We start from the raw sequence: 16,893 nt of genomic DNA on the forward strand, positions 1-16,893 counted from the left end.
GGAGTGTGGGACGGGGGGGCATGACACACGTGCACTCTGGGACCGTCTGGCGTGCAGGGAATTTAACGGGGAGCCGTTAGGGATACGTTTGATCGTTCCCTTCCTCGCGTTTGATCGTTTTCCAGCCAGCCACGACACATTTTTATCTCATCGCATATGGCAGCTATTTTGTTTTGATTACTCGTTGGGACAAGAAAAAAAAAAAAAAAACTGGGCAAAAAAACATTTTATAGCCCGTCGCCAAAATGATCAGGAGATTGGAAGACATTATTGAGAATAATCGCTCGCTGCACAAAACACTGAAGATGGCATACAACAACGAAAAAAGTGTTTGTTTGCCAGAATCTGCCTAGAAACACAGGCACCTATAAGGACTGCAAGATTACTGTGCAAAAGTATTGTTTAAGCTATAGGGCTGGGCCATATATCGATATACTCGATATTAGGGCTGGGCGATATATCGATATACACAATATGTCACGGGTTTGTCTCTGTGCGATATAGAAAATGACTATATCGAGATATTTGAGTATACGTTCTCACGCAGTTGCTTTAAGCTGCGGGCATTACACTACAGGCTCTTCTCGCTCTTTCCTGTCTCTCCTTTTCACAGACAGAAAGCGCACCTACTTACTACATACGTCAAATACTGTCGTCATACGTATACGCCCTCGTGGAGCAGAGAGGTAGCAGCATGGGTAACGTTAGCTGTTATACTAGCAGAGCCGTGCGAGCGGTAATACGAGAGAAAGAAGGTTGAATGAAGAAAAAAGTAATTCCCAAGAAAAACAGCAGGGGGTCCATCGTCTGGCAGTGGTTTGGCTTCAAGTGGGAATATGTCGAACAGACAACCGTAATAAGTCAAGCATGCGGCACAAGCGTTGCTATAAAAAGTAACAATACTGCTAATATCTAGCATCATTTGAAAAGTCACCTGCTGGAGAATGAAGAGTACTTACTTCGCACATCAACATCTGCGTTTGGTGCTATACGCCCACACCATTAAAATGCAGATGCAAACATTTCCACATCAACATCGTATAAAAAAAATATAATTTAATAACGTCCCAAGTGACCTACCACATAGCGAAGGACGAACACTATTTTATTTCCTATGATGCAGCTCATTTTTATTTGACACTTAAAATGTCTCTGACAATCTTGCAATTTCTGTTTTGGAAGGTACATGAACATTTGTGCCACTGCTTAATAACTGTTTAATAAATACAGATTTGGTCAATTGACTTAGTTGCGATTTCCTTCGCTGCATGAAAGTTTAAAAGTAGCATATATTAATGCAGTATGAATTAATGTAGACACAAAAAATCATCATACTGCTGTGATTATATGTATCAAGTGTTAATTTAAGTCCAGGCAAAATATCGAGATATATATCGAGTATCACGATAAGGCCTCAAAATATCGAGATATTAAAAAAAGGTTATATCGCTCAGCCCTACTCAATATATCTATCAACATACTCAATATATCGGTGGTTTGTCTCTGTGCGATATAGAAAATGACTATATTGTGATATTCGAGTATACGTTCTCACACAGTTGCTTTTAGCTGCACGCATTACACTGCATGCGGCAAAAGCGTTGCTACAAAAAGTAGCAGGACTGATAATTTGTAGCATCATTTGAAAAGTCCCCCGCTACAGAATGAAGAGTGCTGAAACTGCATATCAACATCTCCGTTCGGTGCCACACCCACAAAATGCTGAAGCAACTATTTCCACATCAACACCGTATGAAAAAAATAAACAACAGAAGACGATAAAGTCCGCAGGAACCTATTATGCAGCTCATTTTACTTGACAGTATTTGAAATATCTTTTTGACATCATGCACAAAAGTGCACTTTATTTGCACTTTATTTGTTTTAAACTATTGTAGTGGCGTTCCGTACAAAAAGTGCACTTTATTTTAGTGTTGTTTTGATATGTCATCTTGGTGAAATGAACAAAAGTGTACTAAAAGCTTGTTTTAAAATGTCTCTGACAATCTTGCACTTTCTGTTTTGGAAATGACGTGAATATTTGTGCAACTTCTTAATAACTGTTTAATAAATACAGTTTTGGTCCAATGACTTAGTTGTGATTTCCCTCTCTGCATGAACGTTTATAATAAGCATATATTAATGCAGTATGAACAAGAATGTTTTAATGTGAACACATAGAATCATCATACTGGCGTGATTATATGCATCAAGTGTTCATTCAAGGCTAAGGCAAAATATCGAGATATATATTGTGTATCGTGACATGGCCTAAAAAGATTGAGATATAAATAAAATAGCTTTAGCCTAGTCATAACAACTACAAATTATACCACAAACTATCACCAAAAGGTAGGAAAAAAAAAACACTATCACCATATTTTCATTTCGGTTGTCATCTTTTATTTTTAGTCTAATGGAGACTGAGGGCAGAGTGCAACATTGGGTATGATTTGGTGATTAGTACATTTTTAAAAGTGTAGATGGAACCATGTTGCAGCAGAAAGTAGGCTGTTATTAACAGGAAATTAACAATTAATTTAATATTAGTCAAGAGTGAGAATACAACAGCTGTTGGTGTGTCAGCATTGTTAAAGTCGGTACATGTCACATAAAAGCAAAACAAATCAATCAATACCAAGGGTAGTATCAGTATATGATCTGTACTTGAGTGATTGGATCATTTTTTGGGTAGTTCTTGTATATATTCACAAAATTAGGGAATAATTCCCTGGACACGGGAGGACTATGGGGGCGAAAACCAAAGGATTACAATGAGCAGTATTGATTCTAGTTTTTTTCCTTGGTTAAATTATTGTGTACTTTGATTCTCATTTGCTATTCTATGTAATCAACAACTATTGTAGTGGCGTTCTGTACAAAAAGTGCACTTTAGTGTTTTTAATTTTCCTGAAGGAACTCACCTGAAGGAATCAATAAAGTACTATCTATCTATCTAGCTAATAAAAGTCAATAAGTAACTAAAATTGGCCTTAGAGTGTGAATGTTGTCTGTTTATCCGTGTTGGCCCTGTGATGAGGTGGCGACTTGTCCAGGGGTACACCCTTGAATTACCATGAATTGATTAACGTGGACCCCTACTTAAACAAGTTGAAAAACGTATTCATGTGTTATCATTTAGCGGTCAATTTTACAGAATATGTACTGTACTGTGCAATCTACTGATAAAAGTCTCAATTAATCCGCCCGAATGCAGCTGAGATAGGCTCCAACACCCCCCCGTGACCCAGAGAGGGACAAACGGTAGTAAAATGGATGGATGGAAGTAACTGCTGTATCTTTTGAAGTATAAGTCGCTCGGGAGTATAAGTCGCACCTGCCGAAAATGCATAATAAAGAAGGAAAAAAAAAAACATATATAAGTCGCACTGGAGTATAAGTCGCATTTTTGGGGAAATGTATTTGATAAAACCCAACACCAAGAATAGACATCCATCCATCCATCCATTTCCTACCGCTTATTCCCTTTTGGGGTCACGGGGGGCGCTGGCACCTATCTCAGCTACAATCGGGCGTTTGAAAGACAATTTAAAATAAAAAAAGAATAGTGAACAACAGGCTGAATAAGTGTACGTTATATGACGCATAAATAACCGACTGAGAAGGTGCCTGGTATGTTAACGTAACATATTATGGTAAGAGTCATTCAAATAACATATAAAACATGCTGTACGTTTACCAATCAATCTGTTACTCCTAATCGCTAAATCCCATGAAATCTTATACGTCTAGTCTCTTACGTGAATGAGCCAAATAATATTATTTGATATTTTACGGTAATGTGTAAATAATTTCACACGAGTCGCTCCTGAGTATAAGTCGCAACCCTGGCCAAACTATGAAAAAAACTTTGACTTATAGTCCGAAAAATACGGTAGTTTAAATATTGTGTTGATATTGTTAAATCGTCAATAGCACTCGGAATAAAAATAGTGTACAGTTAACATATGTGATCAGTATCTATATTGGTATCAGCCAATCGCACTCATGGATGATAGGTATCAGAAAGTTTGATCGGAACATCCCTACTAATGGTCATAAAACTGCAAGAGTATTATATATTAGTATTACGTGTACACTAACATGTTTACCAAAAAATACCCCATAGGGGGCGCCACACATGCCACACAGCATGAGAACTAAATACTGTAAAAATGTTAAGAGCTTCACCAAGCGAAATATATCAGTTGCGCGACAAAGCTGTGGAATCCGCTTCTCGGAATGTCCGCTCCACAGCGAAAGAGCAAGAGTTCTTTCCCTAAAGACCGTCTTTCACATGAATGCAGTTGTTGGCCCTCGCTCGCTCTCTCCCTCTTGGACAGCCAGATGTTTACACTAGCTCCAGGCTCAGCCATGTTTCCATGACGATACAAGTTAGTCACATGGCCGGGGGTAGACCTCAGGCATGGCGGATCCACGGGATTTCGTCTCACCTTTGAGGCCGTGAGGGGGCTATTTTCCCTACACGTGCGTGACTCACAAAGATGAAATGACCTTGCAGCGCTTCATTTAGAAAACATTAAATACTTTTGGGTGTCGGGGCACGCTTCCCAAAAGTTCTGAATCATATTGTGTCAGCATCTTGTTAAGCTGTCACTTGGCACTCTCAGCGGAGCACGTGTTGGCTCATTTTTGACGGGCATTATGAAGAAGGAAAAGGGAAGAAAAGAGGGGGGTGGGCGGGGAGAAACCCCGAGATAATAAAACCAGATCCACCCACATGAAACGAAAACAGCTCACACACACACACACAAACAGAACGGCGGAGCACTCAGCTCACCTAGAACGCCGCTCACCAACCTGCTGGCGTCTGGCTGGCGACATGCTCATGCAAGATTTACACTTCTCATCATAAATTCTGCACCTTTGTGGACAAAATGCTTGAAGTGTCCAGCCTGGACTTGCAACTAAAACCAAAATACTAAACATACTGCCACAGTGATGCCTCTCTGCTGACCAATCATAATGGGGATGGGCTGATTGGCAACACTCAATTGGCACAAGTGTATGAATGTGAGTGCACCTACACCACATACATACACACATTCACATAGGTATATATAAACACATTTATACACATACATATACACACTAGGACTGGGCGATATATATCAATATATCGCCGGTTTGTCTCTGTGCGATATTGAAAATGACTACATTGTGATTTTCGAGTATACGTTCTCACATAGTTGCTTTTAGCTGTGGGCATTACACTCCAGGCTCGTCCCACTTTTTCATGTCTCTCCTTCTCACAGACAGCAAGCGCACCTTCTTACATACGTCACATAATGTCACGTCATACGTCACATACGTATACGCCCTTGCGGGGCAGAAAAGGTAGCAGCATGGGTAACGTTAGGTGTGATGCTAGCGGAGTCGTGCGAGTGGTAATACGAGAGAAAAGGTGCGACTCTTGTAACAAAAATGAAGGAACAAATTAATTCCCAAGAAAAACAGCAGGGGATCCTTCTTCTGGCGGTGGTTTGGCTTCAAGTGGGAATATGTCGAACAAACAAACGTGAATTGTCAATTGTGGGGCAACCCCACACTTGACAAATGTAGCATAATTTGAAAAGTCACCTGCTAGAGAATGAAGAGTGCTTACTTCACATGTCAACATCTCCATTCGGTGCCACACCAACAAAATGCCGAGGCAACCATTTTCACATTGACACCGTATGAAGTAAATTGTCAACAACAGAAGGAGATAACGTCCGCAAGAACCTACAACACAGCGAAGGACATACACTATTTGATTTCCTATTATGCAGCACATTTTTATTTGACAGTTATTGAAAAATCTTGTGTGACATCATGCACAAGTGCACTTTATTTGTTTTAAACTATTGTAGTGACCTTCTGTACAAAAAGTGCACTTTAATTTAGTGTTGTTCTGATATGTCATTTTAGGGACATCATGCACAAAAGTGCACTAATAGCTTGTTTTAGAATATCTCTGAAAATCTTGCACTTTCTGTTTTGGAAATGGCATGAATGTGTGTGCTACTACTTAATAACTGTTTAATAAATACAGTCTTGGTCCAATGACTTAGTTGTGATTTCCTTCTCTGCATGAAAGTTTAAAATGAGCATATATTAATGCAGTATGAACAAGAATGTTTTAATGTAGACACATAGAATCATCATACTGCTGTGATTTTATGTCCATCCATTCATTTTCTACCGCTTATTACCTTCGGGGTCGCAGGGGTGCTGGAGCCTATCTCAGCTACATTCCGGCGGAAGGCAGGGTACACCCTGGACAAGTCGCCACCTCATCGCAGGGCCAACACAGATAGACAGACAACATTCACACACTAGGGCCAATTTAGTGTTGCCAATCAACCTATCCCCAGGTGCATGTCTTTGGAAATGGGAGGAAGCCGGAGTACCTGGAGGGAACCCACACAGTCACGGGGAGGACATGCAAACTCCACACATCAAGATCACGAGCCCGGGATTGAACTCAGGACTGCTCAGGACATTTGTATTGTGAGGCAGATGCTCTAACCCCCGTTACACCGTGCTGCCCCTGATTATATGTATCAAGTGTTAATTCAAGGCTAAGGCAAAATATCGATATATTATATATCGTGCGTCATGATATGGCCTAAAAATACGAGATATTAAAAAAAGGCCATATCGCCCAGCCCTATATCCGATCAGTATAGCTCGGTCTATACAGAGCTAAGTGCCGGAGATTCAAGAAATACACGGCACACTTACCCGTTTAGTGTGGCTGACACGAGATTTAGGCTAAATAGTTATTAGTTGAAGGAGTTATCCGGCTTAATGTAGACAGGGCCGAAAAATTCTCCTGCCCAACAGTTAGACGATGCCTAAATTCTACTGAGACTTGAGTATTAAGTGTTTGAATACACGAAACATTTTTTTCATTTTTGCATTAATTTTGTCAAAGACATTTCTCTTCAAAATAACTAACTGGGAGGACCGGACTCTAAAACACAACTGGGACCTCTTGTAGAAATCCAATTTAATCAAATTAGACAGTATTACCACAAATTAAAGTGTTTACAAAGTACAAAGAAGAAGAACCATGAAAACATTCTGAATTTATTTCATCCACCTATTCATTTTCAAAATGATTTTACTCATCTCACCATATGAAATGTAACTTACTTCATCGAGCATTATTAATTCATTTATTTATTTTATTGTGAATAAATTGGGAACAGGAAGTGAACAAAAGTTTTAGCAACTGTTATGTAAAAAAAAAAAAAAAAAAAAAAGGAGTAGGATTAAATAAGCTCTGCTTCTTCCTACTCCTTTTTGAACATGTTGAAAAGAGAACTTGGAAATTGTGATGTATCATGTTGTATGCATGCATTTTTGAAATCAACTCAAATAATGAGTAGTAAAGAGTAGGGGTGTAACGGTACACAAAAATTTCGGTTCGGTACGTACCTCGGTTTAGAGGTCACGGTTCGGTTCATTTTCGGTACAGTAAGAAAAAAACAAAATATATATTTTTTGGGTTATTTATTTACCAAATTTGCAAAATCTTTCACCAAAAATATTTTTCTCAGTGGAATATTTTATGTCAAGTAGTGGGAACCATGGATAGGTCAATAATTTATAATAACATTGATTTTGATTCAATATTATGTTTTTGAGCAATGACAGTTTGAAAGGAAAAAAAAACAGCTTTGTTATTAGTCAACATTGCAACTTTTTCTAAATTACATTTAGCCTTTAAGCTTTTTTACTTCACTTTTGTTATGTTTTTGTTTATTTTGATAGTATTTTTAGAATGTGCCGTGGGCCTTTAAAACATTAGCGTTGGGCCGCAAACGGCCTCCGGGGAACAGTTTTGACACCCCTGCTATAGATAGTAAGAAATAAAATCTGATATATCTATGGATAAAAAGCAAAGCCTGGCGACGCATGCGCGTTTATCATAACTCTCTCATTCTCTCTGTCTCTGCCCCTCCCCCACGAATGCTGCTGCGTGCACAATTTGTTTTCTTTTTAAAACCTTCTTAATCCTGAACGTACATTGAAAATATATGCAACCCTAACTTAAAATGCCGGACATTTGAGGCATCTAAGAAACTCCACCCGGACAGCTGCGCAAAAGAGGACATGTCCGGTGAAAAGAGGATGTATGGTCAGTCTATCGTAGCCTGGTCGTTGCTAGCATGTGTGTTGTGCCTCGGTGTGCATCGTTTACACAAAGTGCTCTACGCTACTTAATATGTCCGTGTGGAAACTCGTTCGGTACACCTCCGAACCGAACCGAAACCCCTGTACCGAAACGGTTCATTACAAATACACGTACCGTTACACTCCTAGTAAACAGATTTTTCTAGGACAGGACCAGGTGTTCCAAACGTTTACTATTTAAGAATCCCTCGGTTAAATACATGGGCAAATTTACTTTGTGGTTAAAATGCCAAAAATTAGCAACTTAGGAAAAAAACACGGGGAACCACCAGCCTTTCACTGACATCATGTTAAAGATTTGGGGGAAAAAATAGATGGAATAGATGATGCAGAACCCTTATCAAGATTCTTCAGAGCATGAACAAATTAACCTGAGTTACGAGCAAGACGGACACAGGAGCCCGCACGCACACACACAGTTTCCTGGCAGAAATAGGTGGACTAGAAAAGGATTGACATTCACACTTAAAGAAGCATGACCGCGATGGACATTCAGTGGTATTTTCAAGGCCAGCAACCGTGGGCTGTACGGTCCAGGGGCGCCACCTCAGGCTACGCAATTTACGTCGGATTTTTAACAAATCGTGTCCGCCTAGTCACTCAGATTTGGGGCAGCTGCTTGATAAAATGACATGTATTTCCGTGAGGGGAATTAGCCTAACAAGGGTGGAGGGTGCGGCCTAATGACATTGCAGAGAGCGACATATGCCAGGCATCACTATGTCTGTCGCTCCTTGGGGATATTACAGTAACAGGATAGTAAGGAGGAGGTGGAGTGTGTGTGTGTGTGTGTGTGTGTGTGTGTGTGTGTGTGTGTGTGTGTGTGTGCGAGGGATGGGGGTTTTGCCCTGGAGACAGACAGTGGGGGTGGAGCGTAAGAAATACAAGGCACAAGAGGTCAAAGAGGGAAGGAGGAGGAGGACAGTAGATGAATGGCAGAAGAGGGGATGAACTTGACCCAGACTAGAGGACTAAAAACAGGAAGGAGGGTAATGAAGTGGAAACATGCTTTGTCATGACTTGCTAGAGCCATAGGATTAGACTTCTATAATTAGAGGACGGGGCTTCATAATGCCAGCCTGCTTTTCGAGCCGCTGAGGTTAAAATTACACCGGAGGAAGGGGAACAGAAGCTACAATAACTGGAAGAAGAAGACATGGGAGTTTCCAATAACATCTGATTGACAAGATGGTGATATGGCTGTAACCGTGTACAACACTCACACAGCGACACCGCATCCCGTGAAATAATAATTCAATGTGCTATTGAATCAGCTGCAGTGTCTGATATAATGTAGGGCTGGGCGATATGGCCTTTTTTTAATATCTCAATATTTTTTTTGCCATATGACGATACACGATAAATATCTCGATAATTTGCCTTAGCCTTGAATGAACACATGATGCATACAATCACAGCAGTATGATGATTCTATGTACTCTACATTAAAAATGTTCTTCTTCAAACCACATTAATATATGCTCACTTTAAACTTTCATGCAGAGGGAAACCACAATTAAGTCAATTTACCAAAACTGTATTTATTAAACAGTTATTAAGCCGTGGCACAAACATTCATGTTATTTCCAAAACAAAAAGTGCAAGATTGTCAGAGACATTTTAAAACAAGCTATAAGTGCACTTTTGTGCATAATGTCCCTAAGATGACATATCAAAATAACACGAAATTAAAGTGAATTTTTTGTACAAAACGCAATTACAAAAGTTTAGAACAAATAAAGAGCACTTTTGTGCATGATGTCACACAAGATATTTCAAGAACTGTCAAATAAAAATGAGCTGCATGATAGGAAATCAAATAGTGTATGTCCTTCGCTATGTGGTAGGTTACTAAGGACATTATCTCCTTCTGTTGTTAAAAAAATCTTTTTCATATGGCATTGATCTGGAAATGGTTGCTTCGGAATTTTGTGGGTATGGCCCCGAACGGAGATGTTGACATGCAGAGTTTCACGCACTCTTCATTCTGTAGCAGGTGACTTTTCAAATGATGCTACACATTAGCAGTAGGTGCTACTTGTTCAACATCTTCCCGCTTGAAGCCAAACCACTGCCAGAAGCTGGACTCCATGCTGTTTTTCTTAGGAATTAATGATTCCTTCATTTGTTACCAGATTGGCACCTTCTTTCTCTCGTATTACCACTCGCATCACTACGCTAGCATCACAGCTAATGTTACCCATGCTGCCACCTCTCTGCTCATAAGGGCGAATGACGCGACAGTATGTGACGTATGTAAGAAGGTGCGCTTGTTTTAAGTCTCTGTGAGGAGAGACAAGAAAAAAGGGGAAAAAGCCTGTAATGTAATGCCCACAGCTAAAAGCAACTGCGTGAGAACATATACTCGAATATCACGATAGAGTAATCGAACAGAGACAAACCCGCGATATATTGAGTATATCGCCCAGCCCTACGTCAAAGCTCTTTGAAATGGCCGCACCAGTGTGTACAGAATTTAAACAGGAAGTGACGTAGGGGGCTCAGCCTCTTCAAAATGTCCATGCCCGTGTGTATAGGAAGAGATATCATTATTATGACAGCCCCTGATGGCAGCATGCAAAATGAATGACTGAATAAGCGTTCGTACACAGAGACATATTGGCGGGATGTAAAGGTTCGTAAACCAAAAAGGTCGTTCAGAAATCAAGGTTCCAATGCAATAGGTTTTAGAAAGTTGGGGACGCAACATCAAACTCAAAACGTTTTTTCATTGTACTCGTGCAATGACAGTAAAGATCCATCTATCTACAGCAAATCTTAAGCCATAATCGTTTGACTCGTTGTTTAATGGGAAAAATATATCTGAGAAAGCGGCTGTTCAAATAGTCGTATGTTGCATTCCTACTGGACACTCACTACCTCCGAGGTGGACAACTGCCAGGTCGACTTTGCACTCCTGTTTATATCGAATATTGACACAAATAAAAAATACAAGTGATAAAATCCCACAGCACCTGTTCTGCAAACTAGTTACAAAAACAACAGCGTTTTATCAGTTTTCATTTAAAAACAGTCTTGTGTCGATTAAAATAATTATTTCCCCATCTGACAATGAAAGTGTAAAAAGAACGCATAGAAAGTTAAAAGAGACGGAAGATTAGCACGTAGGGGCCTTTGGTTCTCCTTCTGACGCTCTTTCATACGATGTAAAAATAACTTAACCGTCATGTAAAAAAATATATAACACATACAACTTTTTAACTTTTAAGAGTAACAGTTGTAAATGGGACAATAGAAACTCACTTTCTCATGTACATTTTATTGTTGGTTTTACTCCTACAGTGGTACCCAGTGTTCGTAATAACGGCGTGTGGAGGGGGAAGTGGCCTGCGGGCCTGCAGCGAGGCAGGGTGTGCCAGGACCGGCCTCGAAGTCAGCGACGGGTGCATAGACGTCCCACCTGGGCCTTGTTATCTAATCACCTGTCGCTCTGTATAAGCAGCAACTGGAAGGAGAGACGTTGTTGGAGCTGGAGAGAGCATGAGCATGACGAAAAGACAAAAAGACGACTGTTGAAAGGCACGAAAGAGACTTGTTGGAAGAATAAACACTGTCTCATAACAATGAAACGGGCTTGCCTGTAAATGCTTAGTACTCAGGAGGACCCACTGAAAGAGAGCTTCCACACGGCGTTAGCAACAGCGTTACTATACTACTAACGAATAATTGAATTACTTTTAGGTCCGTCACAACGCAGTTAGCGATAGCTTGATGTAACGCGGCATGCTACTTTGGATGTGGTTTTATTTACGTCAACAAGTGCAGCAAGTTCAATGCAGGAAATATATTTTTACTAGTGATAGCAAAAAGCGGCAACGCACTAAAATTAACTCGACATCAAATAGGAAGAGATACCATCACACTGTGACACAGCAGACAACAACATACGCACACGTGCACAATGAAAATAATCAACAACAAATCAATGACTTGATGGGAATTTCCAAACGTTCTTGGTCCCCTGCTGTTTAGTTTTCCCTTGGAAGTCAGTTTTCCAATTGTTAGGTTTAAAGTGTTTACATGCGCTGCGAGAACTAGCCATTTACTTGTGAAGTAGGGGTCACGAGCAGAAAACCAAGGTCAGCGGTTTATTCCCCAATAATTAATCCATTCGGCAGGATTTCAGCCGCTGGTGTTGTTCGCTTTCTCCAGGACAAGCAGGAACGAATGCGAGTGGACCCCTGCCTGGTTGCCTGGATTTCAAACTACCTCACCGATAGGCCACAGTAGGTCAGACTGAAGGACATCACGTCTGACAAGGTGATCAGCAGCACCGGAGCACTGCAGGGAACGGTGTTGGCCCCTCTTCTCTTCACCCTGTACACCGCTGACTTCTGCTACAACTCAGAGCTGTGTCACATCTAGAAGTACGCGGATGACACAGCCATCGTCGGGAGCATCAGGGACGGCAGAGAGGAGGAGTTTCGTAGCGTGGTGAGGGACTTTGCTGTCTGGTGCCACAGGAACCTCTTGCAGCTCTTGTGATCGAGGGACAGACCGTGGACTCATTCAAGTACCTCGGGGTGTTGGTGGACAATAAGCTGGATTGGACTGTTAACACGGAGCACTTGTACAGGAAAGGACAGAGCTGGCTGTACTTCCTGAGGAGGCTGCGCTCCTTCAACATTTGTAAAAAAACTCTTGTGGATGTACTACCAGTCTGTGGTTGCCAGTGTTCTGTACTACATCGTAGTGTGCTGGGGGGGCAGTACATTTAAGTAGGACAGCTCCAGACTGGAGAAACTGATTAGGCGGGCCGGTTCTACGATCAGAATAAAACTGGAGCTGGTGGGAGAGAAGAGGACTGTGGACAAACTAGTGAGCATCCTGGATGAGGCCAGTCACCCTCTGCATACCGTTATCAGTAGCCAGAGGAGCCTGTTCAGTGCTAGACTGCTTCATCCCAAGTGCAGGACTAATTGACTAAAAACTTATTTGTCCCACACGCCATTAGACTGTGCAATTCCTCTCTGGGGTCTAAGGGGGTACTAGGATGACAGGGGATGCAAAACAATAACAGTGCAATACTTTTTCATAACATGGGGGCGTGCCTTAAAGGCACTGCCTTTGCGTGCCGGCCCTATCACATAATATCTACGGCTTTTCCCACAAGTGAATGCAATTCATACTTTGTAAACAGCCATACAGGTCACACGGAGGGTGGCCGTATAAACAACTTTATAACACTGATACAAATATGCGCCACACTGCTAACCCACAACAAACAAGAATGACACACACATTTCAGGAGAACATCCGCACCGTAACAAAACATAAACAGAACAGAACAAATACCCAGAACAGAACCCCTTTCAGCACTAACTCTTCCGGGACGCTACAATATACACCCCCCGCTACGCCTTAGCCCCCCCAACCTCCTCGTCTTCTCTCAGGGAGAGCATGTCCCAAATTCCAAGCTGCTGTTTTGAGGCATCCATCCATCCGTTTTATACCGCTTGTCCCTTTTGGGGTCGCTGGAGCCTATCTCAGCTGCATTCGGGAGGAAGCCGGAGTACCCGGAGAGAACACACGCAGTCACGGGGAGCACATGCAAACTACACACAGAAAGATCCCGAGCCCGGGATTGAACTCAGGACTATAATGACCTTTGTATTGTGAGGCAGATGCACTAACCCCTCTACCACCATGCTGCCCCTGTTTAGAGGCACCCATCCATCCATTTTCTACCGCTTATTCCCTTTGGGGCCGCGGGGGGCGCTGGTGCCTATCTCAGCTACAATCGGGCGGAAGGCGGAGTACACCCTGGACAAGTCGCCGCCTCATCGCAGGGCCAACATGGATACACAGACAACATCCACACTCACATTCACACACTAGGGCCAATTTAGTGTTGCCAATCAACCTATCCCCAGGTGCATGTCTTTGGAGGTGGGAGGAAGCCGGAGTACCCGGAGGGAACCCACTCAGTCACGGGAAAAACATGCAAACTCCACACAGAAAGATACCGAGCCCGGGATTGAACCCTGACTACTCAGGACCTTCGTATTGTGAGGCAGACGCACTAACCCCTCTACCACTGTAAAGACCTGTTTTGAGGCACGTTAAACAAAAATAATGCACTTTGTGATTTCAATAATAGATATGGCCGTGCCATGTTGGCATTTTTTGGAAAACCTTGTTACATTGTTTAATGCAGTGGTTCTCAAATGGGGGTACGCGTATCCCTGGGGGTACTTGAAGGTATGCCAAGGGGTACGTGAGATTTTTCAAAAATATTCTAAAAATAGCAACAGTTCAAATATCCTTTATAAATATATTGATTGAATAATACTTCAACAAAATATGAATGTAAGTTCATAAACTGTGAAAAGAAATGGAACAATGCAATATTCAGTGTTGACAGCTAGATTTGTTGTGGACATGTTCCATAAATATTGATGTTAAACATTTCTTTTTTTGTGAAGAAATATTTAGAATTAAGTTCATGAATCCAAATTGTTCTCTATTACAATCCCCAAAGAGGGCACTTTAAGTGAATGATTACTTCTATGTGTAGAAATATTTATAATTGAATCACTTGTTTACTTTTCAACAAGTTTTTAGCTATTTTTATAATTTTTTTTCCAAATAGTTCAAGAAAGACCACTACGAATTAGCAATATTTTGCACTGTTATACAATTTAATAAATCAGAAACAGATGACATAGTGCTGTATTTAACTTCTTTATCTCTTTTTTTTTCAACCAAAAATGCTTTGCTCTGATTTGGGCGTACTTGAATTAAAACAATGTTCACAGGGGGTACATCATTAAAAAAAGGTTGAGAACCACTGGTTTAATGCATCCAGCGGGGCATCACAACAAAATTAGGCATAATGATGTGTTAATTCCACGACTGTATATATTGATATCAGTTGATATCGGAATCGGTATTGAATGGAAAAATCGAAAATGGGTTATACTTATGTAGCGCTTTTGTACCTTTGTTTTTTAAGGAATTCAAAGCGCTTTGACACTATTTCCACATTCACCTATTCACACACTGATGGCAGGAGCTGCCATGCAAGGCGCTAACCAGGACCCATCAGGAGTAAGGGTTAAGTGTCTTGCTCAAGGACACAACGGACGTGACTAGGATGGTAGAATGTGGGGATTGAACCAGGAACCCTCAGGTTGCGGGCACAACCACTCTCCCAACTGCGCCTCACCGTCCCAATTAGGAGTTGGACAATATCGGCATATCGGATATCGGCAAAAAAGCCATTATCGGACATCTCTAGCACTGCTGCATTATCAACTTTGTTGTTTTGTAATGAGCAGCCAGGATAAAGTCACGTGTGTCACGTTCCTCAGTCATAACAGCGTCCATTTCTAGCACTAACCGTTCTTATTCGGCACCCTTGTAAGGTGACATCGAGAGTCGCGCTAAAGTCCTGTGGGACAGTCCAAAGTCTCAAATGAAGAGGCGTTCCCGTCGCGACAGTAGTACACGGAGAAGCTCTTAAAAGAACAGGTACACGATCTGACATATTCATCACTGCCTGTGTGGAGCCACCAGGTCTATATAACAGAAAAGCAGTGGACCGTCGGAGAACACTCCTGTATATGAATATTTATCTGAAAGGCTGGCATTGGAACAGATGAGCTCGCACGGGAGAGCGAACACGCCATCCATCTCACTCGCTCCCCTTCTCTGCTCGCCATCCGTTACTTTCACACATCCCCTTCTCTTGCAATCACCATTTCAATGCTTCTCCACTCTTTTGCATTCACCCACCCACCCACCAATCCGACCCTCTCTAACCTTTCCTGATATCGCCCCATCTATTGCTCTTCCCCCTTAAACCACAGACCCCCCCGCTAGACTTTCCTCCTCCTTATCCATTCCCTCCACTCTGCTGATATATGTCTGGTAAAAGATGGACGAAGGCAAAAAAAAAGGAGAAAAAAAAACGTGATTAATGTCTTAGAGAAAAAGATAAATAATCACAGGAGACTGGGGGCTGGTAGTTGGCCTTAGGGGAGCAAATATGGAGAGTTTTATGGCCGGGGAGGAGGAGGACGGCGACAGCAGATCCATTCAAGTATATTAGCCTGCACCCCTTCACCCCCTCTCATTTCTCCCTCCCACATACACACAATAACCTCAGCATCTTTTCTATTGCGCTACTGTCTTTCATCATCAACACTGAATCCTCCATCCCTCTGACAGCACACACACACACACACACACACACACACACACACACACACACACACACACACACACACACACACATGGATAAACACTTTTTTCCAGGCCACTTTATGTGTGTGTGATGGGCCAATACATGTGCTGCCTGAGTGATGTCGCTGACAGCCCCCTCCCTCCACACACACACACACACACACACACACACACACACACACACACACACACACACACACGCGCACACACGCACACACGCACACCCCTCCCATGCTGCCCTGCTTGCTTTTAAGCCCCTCATCCTCTCATCCTCTCATCCTCCAGTGGCTGCCTGTCCCCTGGAGTAGATTGCATCTTTTATTTATCATTTTCTCTTCCTTGGCTTTATTTCTTTCCCACCACCACTACCAGCACCAGCACAACCCCCTCTGTGGAGAAAAAAAAAACGGAGCGAAAATTGCAATCAGCATAACACGCCGTCGTCCTCCTGCTGTGTACTCGCCTGTCATTCTCGCCTCC

The 16,893-nt window shown here is 41.9% G+C and overlaps 1 protein-coding gene across 1 annotated transcript in view; it reads right to left on the reverse strand.

The window, feature by feature from the left end:
* The window catches only part of LOC133553017 (zinc finger SWIM domain-containing protein 6-like), a 146,419-nt gene that overhangs the window by 104,123 nt on the left and 25,403 nt on the right, over positions 1–16,893 (reverse strand).

Source organism: Nerophis ophidion, linkage group LG01 (assembly GCF_033978795.1).
Source record: "Nerophis ophidion isolate RoL-2023_Sa linkage group LG01, RoL_Noph_v1.0, whole genome shotgun sequence".
In the NCBI taxonomy this organism is placed as follows: Eukaryota; Metazoa; Chordata; class Actinopteri; order Syngnathiformes; family Syngnathidae; genus Nerophis; species Nerophis ophidion.